Genomic DNA, 14,857 nt, shown 5'->3' with positions numbered 1-14,857 from the left:
AATCAAGTCTCAATACATGATGGTAAACAGTTTATTTTTTGCATATGATTATGTAAAATTTTTCGAAAACCAGTATTATAGTTGTACCAGATATCCCATTAGTGTTTAAATATTAAAATAATTTTTGATAAAAGTGTTTACTCAGGGGTATCATGTTGGGGACAGGATCTAACCCACAAGCATCTATGGTTTATCATATTAGGACATCCCTTTCTACAAAAACTTTTTCCTGTTCACATGAGCAGAGCTGCATTACTGGTACTGGTACTGGTACTGCAGTATGTACTGCAGCGATTTTGCAAGTACTGATACTGAATTACTCTTACAAAATTTTGCTACTACTGGTACTGGTACTGCATTACTGTCTTAAAAAGTGGTACTGCTACTGCATTACCCAGTACTTTTGGTTTTTATAAAAATTAAAAATAACATCAATTTTTCTCATAAAATAAAGCTGTAAATTACATTAACTATATTTTATTTATGGGAAAAAGTAAGTTATCAAATCTAAAGATAATTTGCTGCGATATTCCTTCAAATGTTAACATAGTATTCATCATAAAAAGCACCAAAGACTTTAAGTAAAAATTAAATTAAGATAAACAGACTCAATAACTCTTTACCCTAAAATATTCTTATTAAAATCTTTTATTACTTTGTATTTACTAGTAAAAGAGAAAAATAAACACTAACTAGAGGATGCTTTTGTAAAAAAGCGCATGTCTCCCCCACTGCTGAGAATAACTGTGAATGGAAACAGGAATGGAAATGGAGATAAAAGAACAGAGTATATAAAACCAGACAACTGATATATCACTGATATATCAATAATAGTTAAATGTCCTCACTGATAAGAACTCTAGTTATCATCCGGAAATGAGAAAATGACCAATGGTCACTGTGACCTTAACCTTTGACCTACTGACCCCATAAACAAGAGGGATCATCTGCTCAATAAGACCAATCATCCTATGAAGTTTGAGGGTTGTAGGTCTAAAGGAACTCTAGTTATCATCCGGAAAGGAGAAATTAACCAACGGTCGCTGTGACCTTGACCTTTGACCTACTGACCATTAAAACAATAGGGATCATTTGATTAATAAGACCAATCATCCTATGAAGTTTGAGGGTTGTAGGTCAAAAGGAACTCTAGTTATCATCCGGAAATGAGAAATTGACCAACGGTCACCGTGACCTTGACCTTTGACCTACTGACCCCAAAAACAATAGGGATCATCTGCTCTATAAGACCAATCATCCTATGAAGTTTGAGGGCTGTAGGTCAAAAGGAACTCTAGTTATCATCCGGAAACGAGAAATTGACCAACGGTCACTGTGACCTTGACCTTTGAACTACTGACCCCAAAAACAATAGGGATCATCTGCTCAATAAGACCAATCATCCTATGAAGTTTGAGGTCTGTAGGTCTAAAGGAACTCTAGTTATCATCCGGAAACGAGAAATTGACCAACGGTCAGTGTGACCTTGACCTTTGACCTACTGACCCCAAAAACAATAGGGATCATCAGCTCTATAAGACCAATCATCCAATGAAGTTTGAGGGCTGTAGGTCAAAAGGAACTCTAGTTATCATCCGGAAACGAGAAATTGACCAACGGTCACTGTGACCTTGACCTTTGAACTACTGACCCCAAAAACAATAGGGATCATCTGCTCAATAAGACCATTCATCCTATGAAGTTTGAGAGCTGTAGGTCAAAAGGAACTCTAGTTATCGTCCGGAAACGAAGAATGGACGGACGGACTGACGGCCGGACGGACTGACGGACGGACAGGGCAAAAACAATATGTCTCCCCCCAGTTTGAGGGTTGTAGGTCAAAAGGAACTCTAGTTATCATCCGGAAATGAGAAATTGACCAACGGTCACTGTGACCTTGACCTTTGACCTACTGACCCCAAAAACAATAGGGATCATCTGCTCTATAAGACCAATCATCCTATGAAGTTTGAGGGCTGTAGGTCAAAAGGAACTCTAGTTATCATCCGGAAACGAGAAATTGACCAACGGTCACTGTGACCTTGACCTTTGAACTACTGACCCCAAAAACAATAGGGATCATCTGCTCAATAAGACCAATCATCCTATGAAGTTTGAGGTCTGTAGGTCTAAAGGAACTCTAGTTATCATCCGGAAACGAGAAATTGACCAACGGTCACTGTGACCTTGACCTTTGACCTACTGACCCCAAAAACAATAGGGATCATCAGCTCTATAAGACCAATCATCCTATGAAGTTTGAGGGCTGTAGGTCAAAAGGAACTCTAGTTATCATCCGGAAACGAGAAATTGACCAACGGTCACTGTGACCTTGACCTTTGAACTACTGACCCCAAAAACAATAGGGATCATCTGCTCAATAAGACCATTCATCCTATGAAGTTTGAGAGCTGTAGGTCAAAAGGAACTCTAGTTATCGTCCGGAAACGAAGAATGGACGGACTGACGGACGGACGGACGGACTGACGGACAGACAGGGCAAAAACAATATGTCTCCCCCCGAGGTGGGGGAGACATAATTAATTTCTTCTATTCTAAAAAATCCCATTTCAAGTGAAAAAAGTGATATTGTTAGCACCATAAAAAGTTGTTATTTACTTTGGTATTAATTGAACAGAGGTGTGAAAGGCAACAAAAGACTGTTGTGTTTTAAATGAAAGTTGTTTGCATTGTATTTATACAGTTGACTGGTTACTAAACAATTAGATATGACATGAATATATGTTGTAAATATTGTTTGTAAAAAGTATGTTAAAACTGTTGTAAATATCACGGATTTATATTACATTGTAATATAAATCCGTGTAAATATGTTATGTTAACTTTAAAGCAGCACACCTCCAGATTCATACTAATTTTCATGAACATTTTGAAAATGTATTTAAAGGTAAAATATTGTTTCATGAACAAAGAAAGTACTAGACACATTACAATCGGCACTTAAAATCCACGTAAATTACCAAAAAGAGGTCAAAACATGCATAAATAGCCCCTACTGCCTTAGTAACGCAGAAGAAATATGGTGATAAATACTACAAAATACAGTCATTAATTGCACATAAGATATAAATTATCACTTGAATCTTTAATTTGTTTACTTTTCTCAAAGTTTTAGTAATTTTTTTCCAAGTTAAATTTTCTTGAAATATTTTGGGTCATCTGGAGGCATGCTGCACAGCTTTAAAGTAAATTATGATTTTATTTCTTTGCTGAATAATATTTGAATTTATTTGTTTGACACAGTATCTATTCAAACTTTGATGAATATATAAAAGTAATGGTACTGATAATTAATTACTTCACCAAAAAAAGTGCTGGTACTGCAGTACCGAGCTAAAATCTAGTACTGGTACTGGTAATGGTACTGCATAATTTGCCAAGTACTGGTACTGGTACTTAAGTACTACACCCTTAGTACTGATGCAGCTCTGCACATGAGTGGCTCTATACACAGGTTTAATCATAAAATTAAATCATGTAAAATGTTATTAAAAAAAACAAACAGCAGGGATCTCAGGAAGGTCAGAATTTCACGTGGCAGACTGTTTGGCCAAAAATTTTCATGAGTCAAATCAGTTTTTTCTTGTGTTATTTTTCTACACGAATCATTTTCATGTTTTTAGAACTTACTGTTTGGGAAGTCATTTAGAGTAGATTTTCAAGTTTAAATTGATAACTATTGTAAGATTACGCAATTATAAGCTTCTTGCTTAGTTAACATGATGATAAAGATAATTAAGTATTTCTAGCACCATGGATAATTACCATAATTATTGTTCCATTTTCACTTACATTTATTGAGGTGATAAACACATGTGTACATGCAGGGGTAAAAGTTACAGAAACTGAAAATACTGAAAGAAAAAGTTGGGGACCAGGGGGCCGCTAGGGCCCCCGGTGGGTCCAGGGCAACACCCTGGCTAGGGGTTCAGGGGGCTGGAGGCCCTCAGAAGCTTTTGCAATTTAGTGAATTTAAAAGTTCAAAAAAAGGCTCAAATACATACTCAAGTGCTTTATTTATCTTCAGATGTAATTAATCTGATATGTTAAAATATACACAAATTCACTGAGCAATACTATTTAAGCAATATATACACATTCCACATAACAAATTATGTTCATTCTTTTTACTATTTTCAATTTCATATCTTAAATTTAATTTTTTCCATTGTCTTCCACTTGTTGATGCAGCACACTTTCAACTGACTTGACAATTTCTTCAGATGTGGAATCATTTTGAATTCTCAATCCTAAATGATCCATTACTACTTGACTAGTTTCATTATCAAAGTACTGAAAGATTATATTCAGTACTTTGTTATTGTTTTTTGTTAGTTGCCTCATCCATATTCAAAGATATTAACTTATCTTTCACTTTTGACTTCACTCCATCCTTAACAGATTTGGCTACACCATGTGTTGTTATGTACATTGGTTGGAGAAAGAGTAGTTTTTTCAAGAGCAGGCTTGTCTTCAGTTAAACGTTTGGCAAGATGTTAGAGATCGCCTGCTATGGAAAATGGCAGTCAATGTTCACTAAGAAAGGCAGTTGTGATTGCTCTTTGTTTGGCAATGCGATCTTGCATACTTTCAATCTTTTTGTCCACAGCTTTTGATGAGCCTGGCAGTACTTGAAAAAGACAATTTTCAAATAAAAGATGTATGAAAACATATCAAATAAAATATCAAACTCATAAATTGTCAATTTAGTTTGGAAACAAGGAGATAATCAAACTAAAAAAAAACATAGACAGAGCTCCAGATAATTTTTTTGGCCAAGGGGTTTTTACCCCTCAAAATTTTGAGTGAGGGGTAAAATGCAAAATCTGAAAAACGTAAGGGGTAAAATCTGTCAAAAAAGCATTTTGCATTTTTTATAAATAAATTAAACTTATTGTTTTTGTTTGTTTGTTTGTTTATTTTTCTTTTTTTAGAAAAACCTTTACAAATAAAATACTGATTCAATGTGAAACAATACAAAACATGCCCTGTAAAGTCAGACTTTCAGAGTATACTGGAACTCAAGTTTAGGATACACAGCAAAATTATTAGGGCTTCCCTTTTCAAAATTTGGAAGTAAAAGACTTCAAAATTTCTGATAATGGAAGTCACATTATATAGGTAATGAACGAAACGTATTAGATTTCCGGAAGTCACAGGCCAAAATGAAGGAGTAAATGACTCCTTAGCTTCCACTAGTGGAAGCACTGAAATTATTTTATTTTCTAAGAGTCAATATTTTTCTTTCTTTATTTCTGTTGGCACGTACCTTATCATGTACTCCAGTCTGAACAATTATTGTTAAAATTAGAATTAGAAAATAATAAACAAGATTTTTTTATCTTTCCTAAAAAGAAGTATTGGTCTGAGAGAAAATTGTCCGTAAATGCAGACTGGGTACGAAAATATTGAGTAAAAACTGCAGGTGAAAAACATGTTATTTTGTTGCAACAACAAGTGAAGGAAATTAAAATATATTTTCGTTTATATTGAGTCATAAGCATGTCAATAGATGCCTAAACAAACTTTATACTATGTTAACGACTACGATGATTATCTGGTACAAATTTTATCAATAAATTCACAGGTAGATCTATGGAGTTACCTCCCTTCTGTACTTCCTGCTACTTTCGTTTTTGACAACAGAATTTTTAGTAAAATGGAAATATATTGTATTTTTTATGCTCAAAACATCCTCTTTCTCAATATCAAATGTTTACACTTCAATTCCTTCACGCTTAATTTTTGACATACAAGCGTATTTTCATTTTGTTGTGCGTAACTGTGACGCACAAATTTTGAAAGTGATGCGTATTTTAGATTTTCTATGCGTATTTTACGCTTATACGCACGCTATCTGGAGCTCTGCATAGATAAAGAAAATCGTGTTCTTATCCTTAAAATAATATGAAGCTGGAAAAAAAAATCTCAAGACCTATTAAAAATTTGGGCATAGGTTCCCCTGCACAAGGCCATTTTTTAATTCAACCCCCAACCCTTGCCCAGACCACATGAAAGTTGGGGGAAGACAGAAGAAAAAGAGGGTGGGGTAATGTGCATTGTTTATTAACTACACAATGCACAACTAAACCTCTTTTCGTGGCTTACTCTAGATAGTGGCTAAACTACACAGAGAAATGATCTTACTTGGTCTAAGATTCTTTTAGTGGTCCTCATCTTCAGCTCATCGTGATTAAGAAGCACCTTTTTTCTGTTCGATTTGTCTAGATGATCGTTTTGGAACAGACTTCACAAAAGCCCATGTCATTTGGTTTTTTCAACCAAGCATCCCATTTTTCACCTTTAGAGTCCTTTTCCGCTAACCACTCCCACCTCCATTTGTTTTTTGCACCCTTTTTCAGATAACCAGGCGGTAAACACTTCACTGTTGTTGTCATTGTATTTGTACATGTATTTTGACATCAAGTGACTATACAACAAACGATTTCATTGGCTGGTAAAATTAAGGACGACCAATCAAATCTGATCTTATATATTCTAGCTCAATTTTTCATCGGCAATCTCCGTATTGTAATTGTTTTGATTCGTATACAAACGGGTCTGAGATGGACAAATTTATTTTAATATATATATCAAGTACTATCAGGCAATGTGCACACGCTAATTAATGAGGAATGCACACACACCCTTCCCGATTTCTCATCGGATTTACGCCATTCAGTAAATTGACCTCGGAGATCGCCGAAATGAGACGGTGTAAACATGTATAATTTTAGAAATCATATCACGGGAGGTGATATTTACATAAATACTAAATGTCATCCCTTAATACTTCACAAATAGTTAAAAAAAATACCTGTTTCAACGAAGCACACCGATAATTGTTGTCATCTTCACTTCTTTGTTTTGAAATACGAATTTATGTTACAAAATTTCTCAATTTCCTTGTTCAAGGCCGCCATTTTGTCCTAATTCCAGTTTAGTTTAGTTTATAGGTCAGATTGATACAGATGTTTTCTAAGACTCAGGACTGATTGATATCTATTATTTAATGATTTGAATTGTATGTTTATAATCAGAATGAAATATTATGTCATAAATCGTTCAGCAGATTCAGTAAGACCGGTGTACACAATGTTGAAATATATGATTTTTCCCGCAAACCGGAAGGAAGAATTTAAGTAATATCCGCACTGTAAATTAAACTTTTATCTTAATAAGCTATTTTTTGTGAAAAAATACAACATTTTTTGTTCACTTTCGTTTCTTTGTGCAATATCTTACACAATAAAATGTGCAAGTCAATGTCAAGAACCAAAATACATTGCATTTTATTTCGGAAATGACACAGTCTCCTTTCTGATGATGTTACGAAATTAAAGGGAGAATCCATTGTTGAATGGGGAAATCAACTACACTGTATCTCTGAAATTGGGGCTATTCTGATTGACTTTGTTTTGAATTAACATTCACATTCAACAACATTTTCATCTTTCTAATGCTTTAACAGAAAAAATCCTCAAAACAATGTCTGTTGAGACAAAAAATACAAGATACACTCTCAATTTATCCCTACAAAGACAGTTTATACAATCTTGCAATAAAAAAAACCTTTAACCCCCAAAACAGAGACCAATTTTCAACTGTAGACCATAATCTGATTATACTTTGTAGAAACCAACAAGCTCATGCCTTGTGAGAAATATCTAAGCTCTAGCCCTTTCCATTTTGAAGTATAAGAACTTTTAAGCTTTTTCTTTTAGTTGCCATAGCAACCAGAGTTTAGCATGGAATGGCATTCTTTGAACAATCTTGATAGAGCTTCATACAAAGAGTATTCCTGCCAAGTTTCATTAATATTGGCCAAGTGGTATTATAGAAGATGTCCTTTAAATAAAATGTGGACGGACGCCGGACGCTTTTGAATGGCCATCCTAAAAGCTCACCTGCACTATGTGCAAGGTGAGCTAAAAATCCAACTTGCCGTTCTAGGTTATCCTCGTACAGACAGACGGACGGACGGACGGTTCAATCACTATATGCCCGGGGGCATAAAAAGAAATGCAGAGTACCAGTTCTTGTGCACTGCACTTCTTCTTAATGAGATTTATCATCCTATGAAGTTTCAAGTCCATAGCTTTTATACATTAGGAGAAATGGCCCGGACAAAAATAAAGTATGAAAATAAACAAAGGGCAATAACTCAAAACAAGAGGGCCATGATGGCCCTAGATCGCTCACCTGACTTATCAAACTCATCCAAACAATTACCTAGACAAGCATTCTGACCAAGACTCATGACAGGTGAGTCAAAAATGTGACCACTACAGTGTTAACAAGGATTATCCATATTTGAGCAGTGCGACCTAGTTTTTTACCCAGGTGACACATATTCAAACTTGACCTAGAAATCATCAAAACAAACTTTCAGACCAATTTCCAGGATACTTGGATCAAAACAGTAGCAACTAGAGTGTTTACAAGATTTTTCTATTTTTAGCTCCGGTGACCTAGTTTCACATGCGATTTCAAACTCATCCAAGCAATTACCTAGACAAGCATCCTGACCAAGTTTGATGATAATTGAGTCGAAAATGTGACCACTAGAATGTTAACAAGGTTTTTCCATATTTGGGCTTTGTGACCTAGTTTTTCATCCAAGATGACCCATGTTCGATCTTGACTTAGAAATCATCAAAACAAACTTTAAGACCAATTAACAGAATATTTGGATCACAACAGTAGCCACTAGAGTGTTAACAAGATTTTTCTATTTTTAGCTCCTGTGACCTAGTTTTTCATCTGAGATGTCCCATGTTAGATTTATTCCCAGCAATGACCTAGACAAGTTTCCTGACCAAGTTTGATGACAATTGAGTCAAAATTGTGACCACTAGAGTGTTAACAAGGTTTTTCTATTTTTAGCTCCTGCGACCTAGTTTTTCATCCGAGATGACCCATGTTCGAACTCATCCGAGCTATCACCTACACAAGCATCTTGATCAAGTTTGATGATGATTGATGCAAAAATGTGACCGCTAGAGTGTTAACAAGGTTTTTCTATTTTTAGCTCCGGTGACCTACTTTTTCATCTGAGAGAACCCATGTTCAAACTCATCCAAGCTATCACCTAGACAAACATCTTGACCAAGTTTGATGATGACTGATGCAAAAATGTGACCGCTAGAGTGTTAACAAGGTTTTTCTATTTTTAGCTCCGGTGACCTACTTTTTCATCCGAGATGACCCATGTTCGAACTCATCCGAGCTCTCACCTAGACAAGCATCTTGACCAAGTTTGATGATGATTGATGCAAAAATGTGACCACTAGAGTGTTAACAAGGTTTTTCTATTTTTAGCTCCGGTGACCTACTTTTTCATCCGAGATGACCCATGTTCGAACTCATCCGAGCTATCACCTAGACAAGCATCCTGACCAAGTTTGATGATGATTGATGCAAAAATGTGACCGCTAGAGTGTTAACAAGGTTTTTCTATTTTTAGCTCCTGTGACCTAGATTTTCATCAGAGATGACCCATATTCGAACTCATCCGAGCTATTATCTAAACAAGCATCCTGACAAAGTTTGATGATGATTGGGTCAAAAATGTGACCACTAGAGTGTTAACAAGGTTTTTCTATTTATAGCTCCGGTGACCTAGTTTTTCATCCGAGATGACCCATATTCGAACTCATCCGAGCTATTATCTAAACAAGCATCCTGACAAAGTTTGATGATGATTGGGTCAAAAATGTGACCACTAGAGTGTTCACAAGGTTTTTCTATTTTTAGCTCCTGTGACCTAGTTTTTCATCAGAGATGACCCATGTTCGAACTCATCCAAGCAATTGACTAGACAAGCATTCTGACCAAGTTTGATGATGATTGGTTCAAAAATGTGACCACTAGAGTGTTCACAAGGTTTTTCTATTTATAGCTCCTGTGACCTACTTTTTCATCCGAGATGACCCATGTTCGAACTCATCCGAGCTATCACCTAGACAAACATCCTGACAATGTTTGATGATGATTGGGTCAAAAATGTGACCTCTAGAGTGTTCACAAGGTTTTTCTATTTTTAGCTCTTGTGACCTAGTTTTTCATCCGAGATGAGCCATGTTCGAACTCATCCGAGCTTTCAACTAGATAAGCATCCTGACCAAGTTTGATGATGATTGAGGCAAAAATGCGACCGCTAGAGTGTTCACAAGCAATTGTGGACGGACATTCACCGATCGTAAAAGCTCACCCTGAGCAAGCTCAGCTGAGCTAAAAAAAGAAATGCAGAGTACCGGTTCTTGTGCACTGCACTTCTTCTTAATGAGATCTATCATCCTATGAAGTTTCATGTCCATAGCTTTTATACTTGAGGAGAAATGGCCCGGACAAAAATAAAGTATGAAAATTAACAAAGGGCAATAACTCAAAAATTAAGAAGTACAGAGTACCGGTTCTTGTGCACTGCACTTCGGGTCATTATAAGAAGCATGCATACCAAGTTTGAAGTAAATCCGACTTATAATGACTGACTTATGCTGCGGACAAGCTTAAGGGGACGCAGACGCCAACAAAAGCAACCCCTATATGTCGCCTTTTTCAAGGTGACACAACAAGAGCCATATTAACATGGCCATCCCCCGCCGAATGTGTTTGCTCATTGGAAGAATGTATATGTAGCAAAGCAGAATAATTCAATTCAAAGAGGTCTTTTGGTAATGAAAACTGATGGCTGAAGTGATTACAGATTTGAAACCTATGGAATACTGATGGCTGAAAATAACAAAGGGCAATAACTGAAAAATATGCAGGGTAGGTAATCATTCTTGTGTGCTGCACTCCTCCTCAATGAGATCTACCCACCTATGAAGTTTCAAGTTGATACCTCTAACATTTTTTGCAAAAAGTATAAAAAATAACAAAGGGCAATAACTCAAAAATTATAAAGGATAGAGTTATCATTCTTGTGCACAGCATTCCTCCTCAATAAGATAAATCCACCTATAAAGTTTCATGTTAAGATTTCAAAGACTTTTTGAGTTATGATCCACTCAGGTGAAAAATTAAGTATGAAAAACTAGAACTGCCACTGTCATGGCGTGAGTACCCCGCATACCACTTTGTCAGAATCAACAGTGATCATTTAAAGCTCAAGGAGAACCTCCCTGCCAAATTTGAGGGTAGTAAGCCAGTGCATTGCTAAATTATGTATTCTACATGTTTTTTGTGGCAAAGGTCAAAGTGACCTTACCTTTGACCTCAAAACTGAAACTGCCACTGCATGACTTGAATACCGCCATTCATGCAGCTTTGCCTGGGGGTGTTTTATGATGAATGTGAAAATGTCAAAAACACTTAAGACATGCATTCTTAAGCATTTGAGCGGATAAACTTATTGTAGTAAAAGCCCCTGTGAACTTGACCTTTGACACAGTCACCTAAAAATCAATAGGGGTCATCCACTAGTCATAACCAACCACAATACCAAATATGAAGACTGCTTGCCAAAGCATTGTTACACAATTTAGCAGACAAGCTTTTTGAGCTAAAGGCCCCTGTGACCTTTTCCTTTGACCCAAAGACCTCAAAATCAATAAGGGTCATCTACTAATCATGTCTAACCTCCATGCCAAATATGAAGAATGTGGGTGAAAGGTATCTTAACTTATTGGACGAACAAGCTTTATATAGTCAAGGCCTCTGTGACCTTGACCTTTGACCCAGTGACCTCAAAATCAAAAGGGGTCATTAACTCATCTGTGGGTCAAAAGAATCTTAAGTTATAGGGCAGATAAGTTTTTTTTAATCAATGCCCCTGTGACCTTGACCTTAGACCCAGTGACCTCAAAATCAAAAGGGGTCACCTACTCATCATGACTAACTTCCATGCCAAATATGAAGACTGTGGGTCAAAGGAATTAGGGCTGGGGCGAGTATCCGAGTACTCGGATAATCATGAATCAAAGTGAAAAATCGAGTTTGAATATTCGTAAGCCCAGAGATCGTGGATCGCGATCTAATTTTTTTTATATACATTCACTGTTTCTCACACTCTTAAAATCGAGAAAAATACGATTTGAGTATAAATTATATGAAGTTTACCTAAATACAATTTGCCGGTTAAAGACCATGTACCATGATGCTGAGCTAGATAGTAATTGGTTTCAAAAAACAAAACAAAAATACTCATCCAAAGAATAAAAACATAAACAAAGTTTATATTTGATATGTTAAATGTATAGTATTGTTGCTGTTTTTTTAAATGAACATGTTTTTATAACTTTTGTACATGTTTTTATGGGTGTCTTGATAATAAAAGATTTGTGGTTTGATTTGTGAATCGTAAGTGCTGAATCGTGGTTCGGATCGGATCGTCACTTATCCGACGATCCACACCCCTAAAAGGAATCTTAAGTTATTGGGTGAACAAGAAAAAACCGACGAACAAGAGGGCCAAGATGGCCCTAGATCACTCCCCTGACCCATCAACCTCATCCGAGCAATGTCTTAGGCAAGTATCCTGACCAAGTTTGACAACAATTGTTTGTTAACAAGGTTTTTCCATATTTAGGCAATGTGACCTAGTTTTTGACCCCAGGTGACCCATATTTGAACTTGACCTAGAAACCATCAAAACAAACTTGTAGACCAATTTCCAGGATATGTGGATAACAACAGCAGCCAATAAAGAGTTCACAAGATTTTTCTATTTCTAGCTCATGTGACCTAGTTTTACATCAGAGAAGACCCATGTTCAAACTTCTCCAAGCAATTAACTAGATAAGCATCCTGACCAAGTTTAATGACAATAGTGTTAACAAGAGCCGTCGGTAGCCCAGCAACGCTCGACTATTCTTTGTGCTTAATAGTAAAAGAGCCTTGATAATGTTAAATTTTCTGAGTTAATAACAAAAGGACAAATTTATTCTTTAAATCCATGTTACAGTTATAGGCCTTGGAGAGAGTCCTATTATGCTCTCAAAGAAGAGTATAAAATTTCAACTTGTTTCAATAGAATATGAAAATATCTGAGGTGGTATGCAAACCTAAGTTGAACAAGAGCTGTCGGTAGGACAGCAACGCTCGACTATTCTAGTGCTTGATAGTAAAAAATAATGCTTGATACAGTTACCTACTCCTGTCTACAGGTTGGGGTCATGATGGTGAACAAGTGTGCAAAGTTTCAAAGCCATATGTCAATGGACTTTGAAAATATTTGAACTATTACAAAAACTTTAACGTAAATTCTAAGTCAAAAAAGGGGCATAATTCTGTCAAAATGCTTGATACAGTTACCTCCTCCTGTCTATAGGTTGGGGTCATGATGGTGAACAAGTGTGCAAAGTTTCAAAGCCATATGTCGATGGACTTTGAAAATATTTGAGGTATTACAAAAACTTTAACATAAATTCTAAGTTGAAAAAGGGGCATAATTCTGTCAAAATGCTTGATAGAGTTACTTCCTCCTGTCTACAGGTTGGGGTCATGATGGTGAACAAGTGTGCAAAGTTTCAAAGCCATATGTCAATGGACTTTGAAAATATTTGAACTATTACAAAAACTTTAACATAAGTGGTTACGCCGACGCCGACGCGGACGCTCGGGTGACTACAATAGCTCTACTTATTCTTATCGAATAGTCGAGCTAAAAAGGGGCATTATTCTGTCAAAATGCTTGATACAGTTACCTCCTCCTGTCTACAGGTTGGGGTTATAATGGTGAACAAGTGTGCAAAGTTTCAAAGCCATATGTCAATGGACTTTGAAAATATTTGAGGTATTACAAAAACTTTAACGTAAATTCTAAGTCGAAAAAGGGGCATTATTCTGTCATAATGCTTGATACAGTTACCTACTCCTGTGTACAGGTTGGGGTTATAATGGTGAACAAGTGTGCAAAGTTTCAAAGCAATATGTCAATGGACTTTGAAAATATTTGAAGTATTACAAAAACTTAAACATAAGCGTAACGCCAACGCCGACACAGAGGCTTGGGTGACTACAATATTCTTATCGAATAGTCGAGCTAAAAATGTTACCATTAAAGTTGTAACAAGGTTATTCTATATTTGAGCAGTGTGACCTAGTTTTTGACCCCAGATAATAAGATTTTTTTAAATAAGATTTTTGCATATCAGAACTTGACCTAGAAATCATCAAAATAAACTTTCAGATCAATTTCCAGGATGTTCAAAACAGTAGCCACTAGAGTGTAAATAAGATTTTTCTACTTTTAGCTCCTGTGACTTAGTTATTGACCGGCGACAACCCATATTGGGACTTGACCTAGAAATCATCAAAACAAATTTCCTGGTCAATTTCCAGGATATTTGGATCAAAACTGCAGCCACTAGAGTGTTAACAAGATTTTTATATTTTTAGCCCGATACCTAGTTTTTGACCAGAGATGACCCATATTCGAACATGATCTAGAAATCTTCAAAACAACCTTCCTGATCAATTTTCAGGATATTTGGATCAAAAATGCACCTACAGGAGGGTTTATCTATTTTTAGCTCCTGTGACCTAGTTTTCGACAAGAGATGACCCATAGAAATCATCAATGACCTAGAAATCATCAAAACAACTTTCCTGACAAAGTTCCAGAATATTTGGATCAAAACTGCAGCCACTAGTGTTAACAAGATTCTTCTAGTGACCTAGTTTTTGACTGGAGATGACCAATATTCAAACTTGACCTAGAAATCATCAAAACAATCTTCCTGACCAATTTCAAGGATATTTGGATCAAAACTGCAGACAGTAGTGTTAACAAGATTTTTCTATTTTTAGCTCCTGTGACCTAGTTTTTGACCGTAGTTAATCCATATTCTAACTTGACCTAGAAATCATCAAACTAAAACCTTCCTATTCA

General features: G+C 36.1%; 1 protein-coding gene and 1 long non-coding RNA gene across 8 annotated transcripts in view; both read right to left on the bottom strand.

The window, feature by feature from the left end:
* The window catches only part of LOC132736687 (nuclear transcription factor Y subunit beta-like), a 90,008-nt gene that overhangs the window by 22,688 nt on the left and 52,463 nt on the right, over nucleotides 1–14,857 (bottom strand). The window lies entirely within an intron of this gene.
* Nucleotides 711–6,828, bottom strand: LOC132736689 (uncharacterized). Its single transcript, XR_009626615.1, has 2 exons — nucleotides 6,169–6,828; nucleotides 711–4,651 (listed from the first exon to the last, which is right to left on the bottom strand). It is a non-coding gene; the product is annotated as an uncharacterized LOC132736689 (long non-coding RNA).

The sequence above is a fragment of the Ruditapes philippinarum genome, unplaced genomic scaffold (genome assembly GCF_026571515.1).
Source record: "Ruditapes philippinarum isolate M1 unplaced genomic scaffold, ASM2657151v2 ctg384_1_1_1_1, whole genome shotgun sequence".
Classification (NCBI taxonomy): Eukaryota; Metazoa; Mollusca; class Bivalvia; order Venerida; family Veneridae; genus Ruditapes; species Ruditapes philippinarum.
Note: the sequence above shows the minus strand (reverse complement) of the source record. Positions and strands in the feature narration are given on the sequence as shown.